Genomic DNA, 7,635 nt, shown 5'->3' on the forward strand with positions numbered 1-7,635 from the left:
TCTACCTGGGTTACCTCCATATAGAATGGCACCATATAGAATGGCACCACTTGAGTTGGCTGAACTAAAAACCCAACTCGAGGAGTTACAAGATAAAGGGTTTATCAGACCAAGTGTATCACCATGGGGAGCTCCAGTGTTGTTTGTGAAGAAGAAAGATGGGTCTTTGAGGCTATGCATTGACTACCGGGAGCTGAACAAAATCACCATCAAGAACAAGTACCCACTTCCTAGAATTGATGATTTATTTGACCAGTTGAAAGGAGCCGGAGTTTTCTCTAAAATTGACTTGAGATCTGGTTACCATTAGTTGAGGATAGCGGAGGAAGACATTCCTAAAACTGCTTTTCGCACCAAATATGGGCACTATGAGTTTAGAATGAGGCCGTTTGGGTTAACCAATGCCCCTGCAGCATTCATGGACTTGATGAATCGAACATTCCATGACTATCTTGATAAATTTGTTGTGGTTTTCATTGATGATATCTTAGTGTACTCTAAGACAGAGAAAGATCATGAGGAGCACTTAAGATTGGTATTAACACGATTGAGGGAAAGAAGCTTTTATGGGAATTTGAGCAAGAGTGAATTCTGGTTGGATCGAGTTGTCTTCCTAGGTCAAGTAATCTCAAAAGATGGCATAACAGTGGACCCCGAGAAGATAAGGACTATCATTGATTGGCCAGCACTGACTAGTGTAACTGAGGTAAGAAGCTTTATGGGTTTGGCAGGTTATTACCGAAGATATGTTGATGGGTTTTCTAAGATTGCACTACCGATCACCAGTTTGGTTCGAAAGAATACCAAGTTTGTGTGGTCACAAAAGTGCGAAGACGCTTTCCTAGAATTGAAGAAAAGGTTGACAACGGCTCCAGTGCTTGTATTGCCCGAGGATGGGAAAGAGTTCACGGTATACAGTGATGCATCTTTAGAGGGCTTGGGTTGTGTACTCATGCAAGAGGGGAAAGTGATTGCCTACTCATCGAGACAATTGAGGCCAAATGAGAAGAACTATCCAGTGCACGATTTAGAATTAGCCGGAGTCATATTTGCCTTAAAAATTTGGAGGCATTATCTCTACTGCACTACTTGCAAGATCTACACCGATCACAAGAGTTTGACTTATCTGTTTACACAGAAGGTGTAACCGCCTCGAATTATGAAGGCAAACACTAACTGGAATTTAGTATTAATCAAGCGGAAGCTTACTTTTGCCAACACAATTAAGGGGTTACTTAAAGGTCAAACCAATATCCAAGTATAATACTTGAACCAAACCAAAGCAATATAACGAAAGTCTTAACTGTCTAAAATATAGGAAAATTACAACCAAATCGAAATAAGTCCAAAGTTCAAATTACATCCTTAAAATAGTCTAAATCTAAACTAATAGTCTCTCAAATACAATAAAGAGATCTAAACAAAAGGGGAGTCATACTCCAACTCGGGTTCAACTTCCGCTCACATATCCATTCTCCGTCGAGGTGCCATAGGGGTTTACTCTAAAAACAAAACCATTGGAAAAACATACAAAGCATAGTATCAGCAAAAAGGCCGAGTATAAACACACTGGTGTCTGTCAAACAAGTTATTAAAATCTTCTTTTTTTTTTTTGAGTAAATTCATTTTGAAATATACTTTTTCATTTGATAAATCATATTATGATTCAAATCCAGTTCAATGGCTCTATAGTAATTTCAAATTCTTATTTTTCATCATAAATCATAAGATCTCAATAGATCCAAATCAATTTCAAACTCATATCATAAGTTTACATGGGTACTCTGTGAGTCATCCTGTGACTCGTTTGGTAGTCGATCTACCGTCCGCGACATGTCCGGCAAGTGTAACACAATGGTATTGTGAACAATACGCGCTCAGCATTGGTGAGCCGTTTAATCATGCACACAACATTTGCTGTGGCATATGTACCCGCCATTTAGGCTAAAACATTTTTTTGTGCATAATATATATCTTGTAATTTAATAGCATTTGAAAGTCAAAAATATGATAAATATCTATTATTTGCTCATAGCAAAACATACTTTATTTGCGACTTAGCAAAATCAAATCATAATATTTCCCACATGGGTAAAACATGCTTAGCATAATCATATCATTAAACATAACCTTTGTATTATATTGGGGCATCACTAACATGTATGGAAATGCATCGTAACAAAAAGTGATTAAAGTTCAATACAATTTTTTTTTTAGGAAACCACTAAAATGTTTCGTTTCAATCTTTCTTAAAGTAAATATAACTTTAAAGGGTTTTGAAATTCATTCAAAACAACTAGAATATGATTCATAAGTCTATAAAATCTTTACGACAGAAGATTTCATAAAACACTATTTTCTTAAATACAAGATAGTTTTGCCGGTAATAAAATCGATAATTGATTTGCAAAGTACATATTAATTCTCCAACAAGGCCCAAATTAATCAAGTCATTATAATACCTTATTTAAAATGAATTTAAGGTTGTCCCATCAGATTATAATTGGTTATGCGAATTTATAACGATTTTACAATTATTTTCGACAATTTGGGTATTTACCGTTATTTAAATGGTGTCTTAAATCCGTAAAATTTTATAAACCATCTAATTTAAAATTATTTTAGACTATGAGGCAGTAGTTTATTAATATAATTATAAATTTTTGATATAGATTTATTTTTACCCAAATTTATTTAACAATATTACACTTTTTAATAAATAAACATTTTCTATTAATTTGATAAATTAGTAAATAATTAATAATTTATTTTGTAAAATTATACCAAAGTTCCAGAAGTCATATAACATGTTTATTAGGCCATTTACACTTATAAAAAATCATGTATGATGTTTTATTATTTTGTATAGATATTTTATCGATATATAGAATAAAATAGGTTTAAAATTATTTGAGTCCGAATAAAATATTATAAAAATTATATGATATTTCAGAAACTTTTTTAAGGGGTATAAAATTTTAAATAACCATTAAAAATCATTTGGGGTATTTTTAATAATTAATATTGTTATTTTACCGATAAACCGAATAAAATTTATTTAAGACCATATATAGTTACGAAAATCAATATAAATTTTTCAACATGTATCTACTGTTTATATAAGTGTCTCATAAAAGTTTCATGTCCAAAAGACGTTATTTAGTATTTATTTTATATTTTACCGTTTTCAAACTTACCGATTATTAATAACCGAGTAAAAATTATTAAGGTCCTTAAATGTCAACGAAACCTTCCCAAACTTTTACCAATTTTACCTACTGTCCATATGAGTATGTGATAAAAATTTCAAGTCCATATGTCTTTGTTTGGTAATTATTTTATATTTTACCATTTTATAATTTACCGTTAAACAATTTAACGATTATTCAAAAATCATAAAAAAATTCAAAACTAAATATATTCTGGCCAAATCTTGTTGGAGACATTATAATATATTTTTATTAATTATTTTTGATGATGAAGAGTTCATCTAATACCATGTTTTATAATAAGAGTATTTAACACCTTAAAATCCATTAAAATGTCAATTTAACGAATAATCTCAACAAAAAGTATCAAAGAAATTTTCTTAACATATAGCTACTGGAAATTTCTTTTAAAATGAATTTCAAATATTTTCAAATTCATATAATCATTTCCATCACAATAACTTTCACAAAGTAGTGTTAAACATGCCTTTAAACATACAATAATTTATAAAATCAACATGCATGATGCCCACAATAATAATACATGTAATAAATTATTCCATACTCAAATTCATCATTTTGACATCATTTATCAAGATTTAAGAACTTCTCTTTGGGAATTTATTTTTTTTCTTTTAAAAAAAAGTTTATACACAAACTTTCCCAACTTGTTCTTAAATCCTTTAAAAATCACCCCATGTGACATACCTCGACTCCAAGCCTATATAATTATTCCGTAAGCTCCTACGCGTTTTTAGAAGTGGTTCTAACTTCAGTTCCTTGCCCTTCAAGCCTCAACTCCAACTCTTCAACTAAACATATTGCATTCATCCAAAAATCAATAATAATTTTGGATTTCTAACATGCACTTAACTTTTCCTAGTTAGAGTTGTTAAACTAATACTTGTGATGATTTTAACATATTTGGAGTATACTTATTATGTTGAGCAACATACTTAGTTAAGTCTCATAATTTTACTTGAATCCTTTAAGTAACAAAATTTATATGTTTGTAGAAATACATCTTCTTACTTTCTATTATGGCCTATTTTCATAGATTTATAAATGATGATTTTCTTAGTTTAGAGATAAAATACTCATGTTATAATGATCTTAGTTTATAGAAAGATTCATAAAAAAATATGTTTTACATGAACAAGTTTTAACAAAAACTAGTGGAATAAAGAAATGAACATAACTTACTCTATACTTGGTGGATTTCTTCAAGTTTGGTGTCTATGGAAAGCTCTTAAGATGAAGATTATTTTTATGGGAGATTTGAGTTTATAAACATAAATTTTCAGAAGTTTTAGATGGGTTTTTGAAGAAGATTTAATGAGAAAAGAAGGTGTTTTTGCTAGGAATTGTAAGATTGAACTTCAACTATGCTTATGGATGAAATAAGGAGTAAAATGAGGAGTGAAAGAAGGTTGATGGAGCTGAAAATATGGACAGCAAATATGTCTTAATTTATCATGTTTGCATGCTTGTTATGATGGTGTTTTTGGGTAAGAACAATAGGGGCTTTGGGTAGAGAGTTTGGTGGAGTGTGTAAGTGAGTTTTGGGGCTAAATGAGGGCTAGTATGGCAGCTAGGGGCTGCTGTTTTGGGGCTGATTTGGAGTGCTTTTTGTCCTCAATTTGGTCTATTATGGTATAAGAAAGGTTTATCTAAGATAGTTTAAAGTTTGGGTAAAAATTGTTGTACATGTAACAAGTTATGTAACTTGTACTTCATGTTTAAAAATCACTTGTATATGTAAGAAATATTTAATTTACTCCCATCATGGTTATATAATATACTTGGGTAATAATTAAAATTTTTTTTTTTTCGAACTGTTATGGGTAGTTGCTCAACTTTAAGTTTTACCTCCAAAGTTTACGTTACTTGTTACGATTCATAATCACGTTACGAATTAACAAGTTTCTAATCATTGTAGAGATTTTTCAAACTACTACCATCACTAATTAAATTATAATTAGTAACGAACAAATATATAAGAAAAATTAGGCGCTAAAAACGACTAATAAAATCTTCTAATAATACGACTGTTTCAGTCTTCCCTTCTTACAAGAGTTTCGTCCTCGAAACTAACTCAAACTAATGGTTATAAATACATCACTCAAATAAGTAAGGGTATCTAATTAACATGTCGTCCTCTTTTTCCCAAGTAGCACTGTCGCCATCCTGTCCACTCCATAGCACTTTCACAAGTGGAATCGTGCGGCTACGGAGTTTTCTAACCTCTCGACCTAGGATCCTCAGGGGTTTCTCCTCATACTGCAAGCTTTCAACAAGTTGAATCGGCTCATGCTGGAGAACATGTGATGGATCAAACACATACCGGCGCAATTGCGACACATGGAACACATTGTGAACCTTAGCTAATTGTGGGGGTAATGCTAACTCATAAGCTACCTCCCCAACTCTGCGCAAAATTTCATAGGGTCCAATGTATCGAGGATCAAGCTTCCCGTGCATTCCGAACCTCTTGATTCCCTTTGTTGGCGAGACTTTAAGGAACACCTTCTCACCGACTTGGAACTCAAGTTTCCTCCTCCTACGGTCTGCGTAGGATTTCTGTCGATCTTGAGCAGCCTTCATCCGGTCTCTAATGATTTTGACTTGTTCAGCGGTCTCTCTGATCATTTCTGGTCCAACGAGCACGCCGGGCCTCCCGGTATCCCAATAAAGTGGTGTCCTACACCTTTGGCCATACAAGGCCTCATACGGAGCCATACCAATACTAATCTGGTAACTATTGTTGTAGGAGAATTCTATCAATGGTAAAATATCCTCCCACGAACACTGAAAATCAAGGGCACATGCCCGAAGCATATCCTCTAGAGTCTGGATGGTCCTCTCCGTCTGCCCATCTGTAGCTGGGTGAAAAGTGGTGCTGTAATTAAGGGTCGTGCCGAATGCCCTTTGTAGCTCATTCCAAAATCGAGCCACAAATTTTGGATCTCGATCTGAAACTATTGTCATCGGTATACCATGTAGCCTAAGTACTTCTTTCACATAAGCATCGGCCAATTGTTTTGCTTTCCAAGTTACTTTAGCAGGAATAAATCTGGCAGTCTTAGTGAGTCGATCAACAATCACCCAAATAGAATCATTTCCTCTTTTCGAACGGGGCAATCCAACAACAAAGTCCATACTCACTGATTCCCACTTCCACTTAGGCACGGGAAGTGGTTGCAATTCCCCTGGAGTGCGCTGGTGGTCAATCTTGACTTGCTGACATACTAGACATCGAGCTATGAAATCCTCAACATCCTTCTTCATGTTCATCCACCAAAAGTATTGTTTTAAATCTGCTAGCATCTTATCCCGTCCTGGGTGGACAGAATACATAGTCGAATGTGCCTCCTTGAGTATTTTCTCTATCAATTCAGGATCTTGGGGCACGCATAACCTTCCCTCTAGATGAATACTCCCATCTTTAGCAATACTGAAGTCTTTTACTGCACCCTTTTCAATACCAATCTTCAACTCTGACAAGAAGTCATCATACTGTTGTAGCTCACGGATCTCCTCATGTAGACTCGGTGTTGTACTCATAGCATTGAGAACGCTGTCGTATGATCCCTTCTTAACCACAATCAATTCTAGCTCCTTCATCTCCACATAAATCTCGTAGGGCACTGAAATTAGTCCATTAATGACCATTCTCGGTTTTCGGCTTAAGGCATCTGCTACACGGTTTGCCTTCCCCGGATGATACTCCAAAGTGAGGTCATAATCTTTCATCAATTCTAGCCACCTTCTCTGCCTCATGTTAAGCTCCTTCTGTGTAAACAGATAAGTCAAACTCTTGTGATCGGTGTAGATCTTGCAAGTAGTGCCGTAGAGATAATGCCTCCAAATTTTTAAGGCAAATATGACTCCGGCTAATTCTAAATCGTGCACTGGATAGTTCTTCTCATTTGGCCTCAATTGTCTCGATGCGTAGGCAATCACTTTCCCCTCTTGCATGAGTACACAACCCAAGCCCTCTAAAGATGCGTCACTGTATACCGTGAACTCTTTCCCATCCTCGGGAAATACAAGCACTGGAGCCGTTGTCAACCTCTTTTTTAATTCTAGGAAAGCATCTTCGCACTTTTGTGACCACACAAACTTGGTATTCTTTCGAACCAAACTGGTGATCGGTAGTGCGATCTTAGAAAACCCATCAACATATCTTCGGTAATAACCTGCCAAACCCATAAAGCTTCTTACCTCAGTTACACTAGTCGGTGCTGGCCAATCAATGATAGTCCTTATCTTCTCGGGGTCCACTGTTATGCCATCTTTTGAGATTACATGACCTAGGAAGACAACTCGATCCAACCAGAATTCACTCTTGCTCAACTTCCCATAAAAGCTTCTTTCCCTCAATCGTGTTAATACCAATCTTAAGTGCTCCTCATGATCTTTCTCT

The 7,635-nt window shown here is 34.8% G+C and overlaps 1 long non-coding RNA gene across 1 annotated transcript; it reads right to left on the minus strand.

The window, feature by feature from the left end:
- Positions 1 to 1,277: 1,277 nt before the first annotated feature.
- Positions 1,278 to 4,986, minus strand: LOC130828952 (uncharacterized). Its single transcript, XR_009047437.1, has 3 exons — positions 4,413 to 4,986; positions 3,918 to 4,021; positions 1,278 to 1,502 (listed from the first exon to the last, which is right to left on the minus strand). It is a non-coding gene; the product is annotated as an uncharacterized LOC130828952 (long non-coding RNA).
- Positions 4,987 to 7,635: the final 2,649 nt, after the last annotated feature.

This window comes from Amaranthus tricolor, chromosome 12 (assembly GCF_026212465.1).
Source record: "Amaranthus tricolor cultivar Red isolate AtriRed21 chromosome 12, ASM2621246v1, whole genome shotgun sequence".
NCBI classification, from domain to species: Eukaryota; Viridiplantae; Streptophyta; class Magnoliopsida; order Caryophyllales; family Amaranthaceae; genus Amaranthus; species Amaranthus tricolor.